General features: G+C 34.9%; 1 pseudogene; it reads right to left on the bottom strand.

The window, feature by feature from the left end:
* Positions 1 to 9777: 9777 nt before the first annotated feature.
* Positions 9778 to 10969, bottom strand: LOC103589056 (annotated as a pseudogene).
* Positions 10970 to 13625: the final 2656 nt, after the last annotated feature.

Genomic DNA, 13625 nt, shown 5'->3' on the forward strand with positions numbered 1-13625 from the left:
CAGCCTATTAAAGGCCAATTATAGCAAAGTGTGTTAGCCCAGTTCCAATCACTGAATATTTGATGTAACAACCATAGTGATTTTTGTAACATTCAGTAAATCTTAATAAATCCAGATTGGCATGACATTAGCTGTTTTCTCAACATAAAGCCTATGGCATTCATATATTTTTTAAAGAAAGATTAACACTCTGCACAAGGTTCAAACCTGCTTTGTATTTCTCAAGGATTCTTTGGGAAGGTCATAGATGCTTACGTTGAAATTGAATATATCTAGTACATGTTTTGTTTTTACATGATTACCTGAGTAAAATCCACTTTTCTTTAAAGAAATAAAATTAAAACAAAATGAGACATAAATATTTTTAACCTTGGATAAGAAAACTTGTGGAGGAATTATCATTATAGATTTACTGCAATTCTGCAAATACCTTCCTTAAGTCCAATGTAATGACCCTCACCCATCCTCATATGCATTTCAAATAATTCTTCCTACATTGGTGCTTCCTGTACATTGTTTTATAGACAGCTTTCAAATTTATAATACCTTAACTAGCAACATCAATTATTTTGTATCTGCATATTGAAACAGTTAAAAATTTAGTGTCTTTATTGGGGGAAGTTTTGCACAAATTGAGGGGAAAATATTATATGACATCACAAAATGTATATTCGTAGTAATGAAATGACTATTATTATAATGCTTGAAAACTAATATAAATTTCTTTCTTTTTTAAAAAAAAATTATTTTATTTTGTCAATATAGGATGTAGTTGATTATTGTGGCCCATTACTGAAACCTCCCTCCCCCCTCACTCTCCACCCTCCCTCCCAAAAATGTCCTTTCTGTTTGCTTGTCATATCAACTTCAAGGAATTATGATTGGTGTGTCTTCTTCCCTACCCCCACCCCGGTTATTTGTGTATTTATTTATTTATTTTTAGCTCCCACAAATAAATGAGAACATGTGATATTTCTCTTTCTGGGCCTGACTCGTTTCACTTAATATTATTCTCTCTAGGTCCATCCATGTCGTTGCAAATGGCAGTATTTCATTCTGTTTTATAGCAGAGTAGTATTCCATTGTGTAGATATACTCCAGAGTTGCCCTATGTCTCCACCTGAAACCCAGATCTTTACAGAGATCCAAATCAAGTTGTAATTATCTACCCAGAGTGATATTAACGCACTTTCAATTAAGAAAATAACCACTCAAACTTAAGGAGATGTTTGATTTTCCCATACTCAGACCCAAGTATACAATGAACCTCCTGCTGGAGGTACCTAGGTAAAGGAGGACAAGCACATAGTATCAAGTGAATGAATGAGAAAAAACATAGACTTTGGAGGCAAATTGATCTGGCTACAAATTCCTCTTCTGCTGCTCCCCCATGGAAATGATCTGTAAGGCAAGGACTGCCAACGATTCGCCATATTACTTTGAACAAGTTTTAGTTTCATTATCTGTATCTGTAAAATGAAGATTATTATATTTATATCAATCTATAATATCTAGCTGGCAATATTTCAAGGAATTCACGATTACATAAAACATATACACACATAAATGTGCATATGAATGTAATATGTATAATATATGCATATATATGTATGTAATATTAAGTACTCAAGGAATGTTAGTTTCCTTTCTTTTCTATCCACTAAGAGATTTCATACAGACTGAATTGTCATAAGATTGACTATTAAGTTTCATTACAATACACTTGAGAATCAATTTGGATAGTCCTATTATTACAATGACCTGGAGCAGTTTTGATGTAATGCAATTTTTCTCATTTTAGGTCTCTTTGTTCACCCTTACTTTTATTACTATAAATTGCCAAAAAAGCAAATTAAATTTCTAAGACAGTTGAGGAAATAAATTATCTTTTCATATTCTCCCCTAGCAGGTGTTGCTAAACCACATGTGGTGACCATGGGTAGCCCCTATCTCCGTTTGCCGACAAGATGGCAGTCTTGTTGCAGATTTAACTTTGAGTACCTAAGGTCTCACATTGCTCTGGGTGGCAGCAGAATACATTTTCTTGGCATTGCATTTTGGTGGCTTCTAGCTGCAGAACCTGCTGGAATCTCTATAGTGAGTCCACCGGGAATAACAGACGTCAGAAACTGCGAGGCTGGAGTGGTGAGAAAGAACACAGCTTTGATTACAGCTTCTGGAAAAAATGACCACCAGTCCAAGTTTTAAGGACTAATGTGAATCAGAGAGTTAAAACAGCCACCAGTTTCTCACAAGCTTGTGAGTCCTGGAGATTCCATCGCGTATTTCTTTGAGACGTTAGAGAGACAGAGCTGTTAAATACAAAACATAAACAAGGTAGGAACAAGTTAATTATGTCTCCTATAACCAAGTTAACTTATATTTCTCTGGGAGAATAAACCAAGACTTTATAACTCTCTACAAAGGTACATGCTATCATGGAAGAAAACATATATAGAGGAGATAAAATATTTAGTATGGTCAGGTTGCATAGAAATACAAAAGATGTGAGATTCATCCTGTACTTCATGTTCATTTGCTATAATTGCACATTTTTAACAGTGGGGGGAGTATGTGGGTGGTAAAAATTCTGCATTTTCGCACCCTCCTCAATTTCTTCTCTGACTACTATAAAATAAAGCTAGAAATTAAAAACAAACAGTTGAAATTCATAGAAAAATTCAGCCATTTGGAAATTTTAAAATACTCTTCTAAATAACACTTAAGTCAAAGTGGAACTCTAAGCGGCAATTACAGACGTTTGAGAATATGCTGACAGTGAGAGCACTGCATCTCAATATATATGGGTTGTGATCAAAGATGAATTTATAAGATTTACAGCCTTATATGTTTATTACTAAAGACAAAAGAACATGAATAAGAATTCAACTAAACAGAATAAAATAAATTGAAATAAATATAAGGAAAGCAGGAGCAGATAAATAATTCATTCATTCAATAAATATTTAGAGTGGTTACTATGTGCCAGATACTGTGCTAGGTACTAAAAATACAGCAGTAAATGTACCAAGTTCATGCACTCATGGAACTTATACTTTGAGAGAGAGAGAGAAAACTAACATTCAAACAAGAAAGTAAATAATGTGTCTGATCATAATTGCTATGAATAATAATAAGCAGATAAAAGAGAAGGCATTTTTGAATGACACTGAAATGTGGACAAATGTGACATGTATCACTTCTCAGCAAAAGCTCCAAGAATTTGCCATGTACTCTTTTTTCTGCCTCTATGATTATGGAAACAGGTGTTAAGATGGGACCTCCATCAGCCAGGATCCATGAATGACTACAGTGAACAGACCCCTACTGACTCATGGACGGCAGGTAGCATGAATGAGAAATAAACATTGCTGTTTTAAGTCATGGGCATATTCATGCTGTTTGTCCCTGCAGTGAAACCTAAGCCATCCTGACTCTTGTTATCTAAGTGGAAATGTCAAATAGGTAGCTGTTTCCATAAGACTTTGAGAAAGAAATTGGGAATTGCTAATATATAGATGGTAAAGTCATGGAAGTGGATCACTGAAGGAGTAAGTCTTTATAGAAGAGGTCTGAATATTCAGCCCTAGGGCATTCCAAAGTTAAGAGATCAATGAGAAGATAAAAATCCATCAAGGGAGACAGATAAAAAGTGATATGTGAGAAAGATGAAACAAGAACAAGTACGCTTGAACACAAGAATAGAGAGTGTTTCAAGGAAGAAAGAACACGGATTAGTCTAATATTGCTAGTAGTTCATAGGAAAGGAGGCCTAAGAACTGATCATTGTATGTAGAATGCAGAGGTCACTGTAGACCTTGACAGATGTAGTTTTGGAGGAATAAAGGTAGATTCAACTCTGAGTGGGTTGATGAGAGAATAGGCGTAAGGAAGTGTAAGTAGTGTGAACAGATGAATTTTTAGAGGAATTATTCTGTTAAGTGGGAGCTGAGATAGGAGTTGGTAGCTGGAAAGTAATGTTTGAGGTTAACAGGCAAAACAAGGTAGAAGATACTGAGTTATGTTTGTATGTTGATAGGAATGCTACAGTAGAGAGAAAAAAATGATGATACATAAAAGAGAGGAAGTTTTGGCCTTAGCTAGGAGCATAGATCGTTTATCTATACCGACAAAAAAGTAGAGTATATGGGTCCAAATGTAGACAAGTCGGCAGATGTGGTTTTGGGAGTTTCTGCAAATTCCTTTCTAATTATTTTAAATTTCTCAGTGAATTGGGAAGAAAGTTCATCAGCTTCGAGTAAGGAGGGTGAGAAGATATTAGAGGTTTAAGAGGAGAAGATCGTGCAAATAATCACCTTGGAAAATGGGTGTGGGAACTATCAGGTAACTAACATAAACAAAAGTAGGAAGTAATGCATTAGAACAGTAAAAGCAATAAACCCTATAAGTACATCTAAAACTTGGTTCTTTGAAAAGATCAATAAAACAAGTAAACCTCTGATAAAACCAAAAAAGAAAATAAGAAGAGAAAATGTACACATACAATATTTAAAATTGAGAAAGGATATAACCACACATTTAGAGAATATTTTAAATGTTTTTCAACAGCTTTATTGAGATACAATTAACATACGTAAACTGCATATTTAATGTAAACAATTTGATGAGTTTGGACATAGGCACACACCTGTGAGATTATTACCATGATCAAGATAATAGACATACCTATAACCTCCTTTTTATTTGTTTGGTAAGAAATGTAGCATGAAATCTATCCTCTTAACGAAATTTGAAGTGCACAATACAGTATTGTTAACTATAGGTGCGATGTTGTATAGCAGATCTCTAGAACTTACTCATCTTGCATAACTGAAACTTTATACCAATTGAACCACAACCTTACATTTTTCCCTTCCCTTAGTCCCTTTTAATCACTATTCTATTCTCTGCTTCTATGAGTTTGACTATTTTAGATGCCTCATATAATTGAAATCATGCAGTATTTGTCTTTCTGTGACTGTTTTATTTCACTTAGCATAATGTTCACCAGGCTCATCCATGTTATCACAAATGGCAGGATTTCTTCCTCTTTTAATAGTGAATTATATTACATTGTGTGCATATACCACCTTTTCTTTATCCATTCATCTGTCAATAGACATTTGGATTGTTTCCATATCTTGGCTATTGTCAATGATGCTACAATGAAGGAAGGAAAGGAGGAAGGAAGGGAGGGAGTGGAGAAGGAAGAGAAAGAAAGAAAGAAAGAAAGAAAGAAAGAGAGAAAAAAAAACAGTTGATAGTGAAATAATTGAATATATTGTGATATATCTATACTGTGGAATATTACCCAGATGTTAAAATGAATGTCATATCTGTATAAAATGAGTAAGTCACATATATATAAAATGACATATGCATACATGTATTGTTAAGTGAGAAATTAACAATGCAGTCAGTTGTTTACAGTATGATAATATTTTTGTGACATAGTGAAAAAATGTATGTGTCTGCATATACATACACAAACATGTATTATGCATGGACAAAGCTAGGGTAAGACACAAGAACTGTTAGCAATGGATAAGTGGATAAGGGGATGGGAGATAGTGGGAAGGGCGAGAGGATAAAGAAGTTAGCAGAAAAATGCAAAAAAAAAAAGATTAAATAATGTACTCTGTGAAGAAAATGTCCTACATGCAGTGTAGGATGCCATTTATATAAATTTTTACATTTGTGCGTCTATATATTAATGGAAATGTATGAAGCAGGATCCAAAAGATGTTAATGGAAGTGTTTCAGAGTGTAATCATTTCATGTGGCTTTTACATCGTTTCATTATAATTATTTTTATTTTTTAATTTTTTTCAAATACCATGCATGATTTGTACATACAGAATTCAAAAATGTAGCTATTTTCTGTGGAAAATGTATAATTCATATTTTTTATATTTTATACTCAATCAGATTTTCATCACACTACTTACATCTTGAGTCACCGTTCTTGTGTGTGTGTGCATATGTGTGTTTGTGTACATTGCATCAGTGGATGGTAAATACTCTGAGTTCTTTGTCTGTGTCTTTATTTTTTAATTAATTTTTTATTGACACATAGTGGGAAGCAATTGGTTGGGCAAAGGTCATAATGAAATATCACGATTTATAAAAATGAATATGCTAATAATAAATAAAAATTTAAAAATAGATAAATAAGTAAATATTTTACCCACAAAAAATGGTTTTGGGAAAACGTGATATCCTCATGAGTTTTGGGGGGACATAATTCAATCCAGTACAAGTAATACGGAAAGTACTCTAATTAAAAGAATGGAGTGCAACTGTGACACATTTCTAAACTTCACCAAAAGATCGGAGTTTTTCAGATGCCACTATCTGAGCAGAGAGGTGGCACAAATAGTAGGATTCTTCAAGGATAAAGAAAGTTGACTGTCACAATTAGCCTTTCGAATGGAGGTTTCTCCAATTTGAATATTAATTCGCTATCTGTAAACTATGGTAAACTGTGGAAGATTGAATGGAGTCACAGTGAGGCTGAATCTCACTTCTCCTTCCACTTGTCCCATTCTAATACATTCCTCTGAGAAGTACTAAACATCTGCCCTGGTCTGCAGCTGGCAGTAACAATACAGGTTGAGATTTTGATATATGTTTATTTGGAGACATGATTTTTATTTGTCACGGAGACATAATTTTGTTTTGTTTGTGTTTATATTGTAAGCAGTTGGAGCAGCTGGAAATTTGGTTCAACTTTTGAAATTTTGTTGGCGTGGGGCTAGGTGCCCTGGTAAGTCTTTAGAGCTTTGGAAAAGTGTGACACATAAGAGATTTAAAGTTGGATTAAACTCAATTTTTAAGCTGCTGAGAGCATTCCAAAAATCTTGGATGGAAGACAGGCTAAGCTGTTTGCTGAAGGATGAACCGAGACCAGCCAGATACCTAAGTGAGACCCTTTTAGTGAAGTCTATCGTGGTGATAATATGGTGAGGGGAGGCTTAGGGGCTATCACTTCCCTTGGAGGCCAGGAAGAAGGAAATTCACAGTCCATCGAAAGTAAAATGATATTTAATGTGCTACCAAATAAGGGGCACATATTAAATGAACTATTATTATTTCCCAGCACTCTCTGCAAATTTCCTGGCAACAGACATCATATCATCTCTGTTAATGTTAGACCCTGGGAACTGATGGATTAAAGAGCAGAGCTTGAGATCACTCCATTTTCTAAAGGTTTATTGTCTGGGAATCTAGGGAGAGGCAAAAAGCATTCCTGATGTGCTACCTGATTGAAGTATGCTGATGCTGTGGTTGTAGCTCGGTCACATCATCAGTATGACCTCTGTTTTCTGTCCTGTGTTCTGGGGTTGGGGGTGCTCTCTACCCAAGCCCCTGTTACTTCCTCTGCACTGATTACTAAATGATTCCACACCATGCATAGTAGAGGTCCTGAAGATACAACAAGTGACAAGAAGCATTTGAGAAGGAGTTAAGAAAAAAGCATGATTTTCACCTTTTTTACCAGGGACAAATAATAATGGGATTCTTGTCATTGTGGCCCATTTGGCAGAAGTGACACAACTCAAACTACATTGACTAGTGGAAAGAAGAGAAAGACAGCTTTAAAAATTCATTTCAATCAGCTCTTTATTTGGTTTGGTTAACTGCCGGTTTTTGTATATCCATGTAATAGAATGATATACTACCAGTGAAATCATATTTTAGAAGAATATTTAATGACAACAGGCAGTCTCATGATATAATTAAAAAAAAAAAGGATGCAACACTTTATTATCCCATGCAATGGGAAAAGCCATTAAGGAGTTGTATAAAATGATGGGAATAATTTTTGTTTCCTTTTTCATATGTTGCTATGTTTTCCAAATTTTCCATATTAAACATCTTTTGATTTTGCAATTAGAAAAATCAGAGACACTATTTTTAAAATGTCATTTCTTCATTCCTTGTTGAAACCACAAGACTCAGTTCCAGGAACACCTGAAATTACATTAGGAAAAGGTAAGAAAGGAAGGATGGAGGGTGGTGATGGTGATAGTTTCTTCATTTCGCTTTCCATTGAATTGTTTTGGAAACTCAATTTGAATTACTGAAGCTGATGGGTTTTATTCTAACCTTGTTGTAACAGAAAACCAAGAGGGATAAAGTAAATGGAAGGATTCCATTATAATAAAGTATTAGAGAGATATTGTGGGCATTGGAACAGATAGCTAAGTTTGTTAATTCTTAGAAAAAACAGAGGCAAAGACAGGAAGGGGACTCATCTCTTCTGAAATCATCCGGAGTGTCTTGGTAACAAAATCAGTGTTCATAGTTAGTCTATACCCTGTAACGAAACAATAATAAATAAGAACAACATACAAATCTAGGAAATAAAAAAAATGTTTCATCAGCTTATCACTAAATCTTTCTATACTACACTTATACTTTAGTTACTCTTTTCAAATTTTTAAACTTTAAAATTCAATTCTTTTAGAGTAAAAAAAAAATCACATAGTAGGAAAGATTTTCAGAGCTCTTTCATAGTAAATTCAGAATTACTGAACCCAAATAGTCATTACCATGAAGTTCCTTGTTTTCTAAGCTGCAAATGCTATCCTTAAAGTCTACAGATAAGTCTACTTTGTAAGAAATTTTTGTGCATGCTGTGTTTATAGAATTTTTTTCTTTTATATTCTTTACTTTAAATTGATGTTTTAGAATAGTAAATTATCTTACACAGCTGTGTCTCCTGGTCTGATAATATAGTAACCCATTTCTGAATGTGACGATTTAAAATAAATCAAAATGAACATTAAGGCATACAAACAGCTACTTTAAGTCTGCTCTTTTTTAATAAGGATAAGTTTTTACTTATATTCAAATACATGGAATGTTGGCACAAAACTGAAGCTGCTGTAGAAAGATCACAGATGTTCTGTGGGTTATTGAAACTTCCATCATTTCTCTAAAAACATACCCTTACATGGTCTTAATTTTACAAACTTAAGTGTTGAGAAATGTCTAAATAATAAGCAACGATTAAAATTAAATGTTTGTTTTATTTGTAAATTATGTACAGAATACACTTTACATTACGACAAGGAAAGGGGCAAGAAGAAAGAGCCATTGCCTCCCAACTCACGCTGTTTACTTTCTCTGCTGGAGATGACCATTTTTCTATGAATCAGATGTACAAATCAGTTTGGATTTCCTAAGTTGGAAAAGGAGAATTTTTAGCTAAACTAAAAGTGTTGCTACATTACTAGTTGGCTTGTTTCCACAAAATGCTTTTGAACCCTGCTAACTCAGAATCTTAAAGGAAATTTCCTGGTATAATTTTATAATGAAAAACTAAAGTAACTATCAAGAACAATAAGTTTATGAATTTCATCTTAAAGAAACTGTGAAATGGCTACATAATCTGAAATGCTGGGGTTACCTTATTCTTTTAAAGTTATTTTGATTAATCTAAAATTAAAAAGCATAAAACTGTCAAAAATGCCATTAATCTAAATGTCATTGTGGAAAGTGCATCTTTGATAACTATCAAAATGAATGACACCTACATACTGTAAAATTATCAAATGGATAAAACTTGTCGATGGCTTTAAACTGTACCAGTAATAGTACCAGTATTCTATAAAATGAAGAACGGAATATAAAGGCTTGGATGTCAAATACTCAAATACATTACAGTGAATAGATTTAAAGAATGCTACAAATGCCATGTGCACATTATGGTGATTGGCCAACATAGAAAATCCGACCTCTTTTACTTATTCGGTCCCCAAATTCATCAGATTATGATTTTTCATGTGAAGACTTCGGTGTTTCTTCATCACTGTTTCTTCTTCTTCTCAACAATCCCCATCTGTTTGCTGTTCCATTTCATCTTTTGTGATCATTTCAAAATCATTCCCATTTCCACTACTGTGCTGGGACCGGTCATCTTCCCTCCTGTCATTGTGTCTGAATGCCGTTCTCCACCTGAGCCTTCTGTTCCATGAATTCCCGGTCCTATTTTTCCCTCGTCATCTTCCTTTTTCTCACTGTCTGACATTTTCTCACTGTCGGACTTCTGCTGCTTTTTGGTTTCAGATTTCTCATCTTTCTTTAAGTCTGCTTTTGGTCCTTTGTATTCATATGTGTACAGAAGCCTGAAGGAGTCAATGAAGCCCAAGTCAGTAGTCAGATTTGGCAAGAACCAAAAGTGGTGCCTTCCTCCAGTTATAAGCCAAATGATGAGAAATAGAATGCAACAAGCAACAGCAAGGAGAATACTGGCTACAAAACAGCCTGCGGCCATACTGAGCTAATAAAACCCTACCCTCATTTCTGCTGGCCTAAGAGGAAAGAGGGTAGCTGCTATTATTGCAGTTACAAGAATTAATCCCATGACAAATGTTTTAAAGTGAACCAGGTAATAGATCCACACACAAACCTCATTTCCATCCAGAAAACTTGGTCATCACGTGGCTCAAGTTTGAATTTTTTCTTAGTTTCCTTCTTTTTGGGAGTTCCTGGAGTTTACTCCTTTTTGGATTCTTCTTTTTCACCATCTTTTTTGTCTTTTCATCCTTTATGTTTTTTTTTTCTTGCTCTTTTTATCATTTTCATTTCCACTTTCAGCTTTTCCCTTATCTTTTTCTTTCTTTATGTCTTTATCATGCTTCATTTTCATTACTTTTAGAGCCTGGTGAAAAAATGGTTTCTTTATAAGCCTGTTGCAGTAGTCAACCACAGACTCCCTGGTTGTAAATAAAGTTTCCTCTCTTTTCTTGGCCTTTGCCCACTTTCAATCCAAAAGGCAGTCCGCTGCTTTTGAAGCAATAAAATAATCAACCCAGTGAACCATCATATTGGTGAACTTTGTCAGACAGTTGAATTGAAGATACTTGGCTACAGCCTTCTTTTCTTTAGATGGTTCACCAACTTCCTGGATCCACTTCTTATGTCGCCTGTGTTCTGCCATGTTGGCCGCTCCACCCGGTTCCTTCTGATGTGGCTGTAGAATTTTAATAAGAAAAGAAAGTAAAATGTTGACAATATAATAAAGGTTCCATCTCCAACCATAACTAGATTCCAGGGCATTTTTATATCATGCTGTCATTAATTGAAGGCTATTCATAGAATAGTTAAATATTACAGGCAGAAGTTATTTTAGAAATATAACAAAAGCAAACAACTTTACTTTACAGATTAGAAAATTGAGGCTGAAGATGTGAAGGGAGTGTCAAGCTTAGAACTAAACTCAGCTATACAGTTGTCATTGAACAAATATCAGGGATAATTGATACTTTTATTTAGAGGTCATTCATGTCTATATGAATAAGCATAATATTTTAAATCTTAAAAATTTCCTCCTGACTCTGAGCTGTAAAATTCCTTCTCTGGCATCCCTGACTGGTTGTCAGGAAGGCTGTTCTGATGAGTGGGAAGACAGACTAGAAAGTTTCACAAAGTAAAATAGTGTAGATTGTTTGTGAGTGTGGACAAGTGAAGATTTTGCCAGGCAAAAAGTGATGCATTGTTTTTTTTTTTTTTTTAAAAAAAAAACACATTTCATTCATCAAATAAAAACATCAACACATACAGAATTGAGTTTCAAATGTCTTAAAATATTTTTCAAATGTTGGTGGATAAGTAAGAAGCTACAGTGTTTGTTTATCATTTTCTACTTTCATAGCATATAATATTTCTCTCCCTCCGTGACCCCCTTGCTCCCTGCCAATAGATACAGTATTGCTTTCATGTTAGCATATTTTGATTAATTTGTTATGCATACTTTCCTCATTTACTTTAATGCCATGATTATTAGCTTTGCAGTTCTTTCTTTTACTTTGGTCCCTATGCTTAGTGATTGATATTCTTGGCTACAATGAGAAAGAAAATGAGCATATAAAGCTTGCCCTTTTGACCGACATTTTAAAAAGCCCCCAAATGCTCACTCTAAATCCAATTTAAGATCAAATACCAAGCATTTTGCCAAAGGAAAGAATTTCTAATAAAATTACAAGGGGTGATTCCATTCCCTAATGCTATTATAAGCCTTTAACTGGACATGTTGAAGTGGCATTAATTGAACACATTAAAAACATGATAGCAAGTATGCTACGTAAGCGTTCCATATAATTGTAATTCCACTTATGTTACCTCCCATTCCTGTAAATGAAGTGTATGTTTAATGGACTAGCAAATCAGTTAATTTTTATAGGAATTCAATTTAAAAGGTGTGTTTGTAATATATACTTTCACTTATTCCTCAGATAGTTACTGAGTCCCTGCTGTGGGTCAGGTACTCTTCTAAGTTCTGAGGATACACAAGGAACCTTGCTTTCATTGAGTTTACACTCTAGTGGAGGTGGAGGGCAGATAATAGAAAACAAATGAGTACATAAACAAGATGAGTTCAGTTAGAAGTACTAGGAAGGAAAGAAATTAGAGGAGTATGATAGAGAATGACAGGTGGAGAAGAGTTAATTGAGACCGTGTGGTTAGGAATTCCCTTAAAGAGGGCATGTGAACTAAAAATGAATGACAGAAGATCCAAGGATTGAGAGACATGAGGAAAGAGTGGATATGGTAGGGGGCAAGCCATATGAAGGTCTAGGGAAATACTGTTCTAGAGAATAGGGCAAACACCCTAAAGGGAGAATGGAATTGGCTGGGTCTAAGATTAAAAAGCAATCCAATGTGGCCGGAATGTAGTTAATGACTAAGTTAACTGTGGAAGGAAAGGGGGTCCAGTACTGAGCCATGGGATACTTTGACATCATGTTTGGTCTGGACTGCTGCCCAATTCTAGAATTGCTATTAAAGCCAGTGAAGATCTGCAAAACTAGATATGTCGTAATTTTGTCTTTCAACAACATTAAGAAGTAGAACTGAGAATGAATATCCAGGGACCTAGGGCTATAGGTGTTCATGGCAGGCACAGTTTCAGAGGAATGTTAGGAGTTGAAGGCAGGACTGGACAGGTTGAAGAGAGAAGAGCAAGTGACGAAGTGGTGACAGAAAGCACAGACAATATTTTAGACACGTTATTCTGTGAAGAGTGGCAGAGAGGGGGAACAGTAGCCGTAAGGTGGGTGAAGTGTGGTCAAGGGGTTATCCTTTCAAGATGTGAGATACTTGAGTACGTTTGCATGTTGGTAGGAAGGCTGGAATAGACAGGGACAATCCAGGATGCTGGAGAGGCAAGGGAGAATTGTGGAAGAGAAACATTCGTGTAGGTTGATGAGAGCAGGAGCCAGAAGCTAAAAGAGGTTTTGGCAGTTAATCTATTATGTCAGGGGGAGGCAGAAAGAATTGGTGTGAGTGCTGGTCGTTCAGTAAATTTGACAGCAGGAAATTGAGACAAATTTTGCCTCTCTTTTTTCATTGTGAAGCACATGAATGACAAGCAAACCTACATACATGTATTCAAACATTCATATGTGTATATGTGTGTGTGTACCATACATATTTGTTTAACTTTTAATTTGGGACAATTTTAGAGTCACTGAAGTTGTAAGAAAATAGTACACATAGATATAAATTACTGTTCAACTAGTTTGCCACCATGGTAGCATCTTACATAACTATGCAACAATATCAAAACCAGGAAATATATATTGAAAAAATCCATGAACCTTATTCAGATTTCACCA

Source organism: Galeopterus variegatus, unplaced genomic scaffold (assembly GCF_000696425.1).
Source record: "Galeopterus variegatus unplaced genomic scaffold, G_variegatus-3.0.2 Scaffold644, whole genome shotgun sequence".
Lineage (NCBI taxonomy): Eukaryota > Metazoa > Chordata > Mammalia > Dermoptera > Cynocephalidae > Galeopterus > Galeopterus variegatus.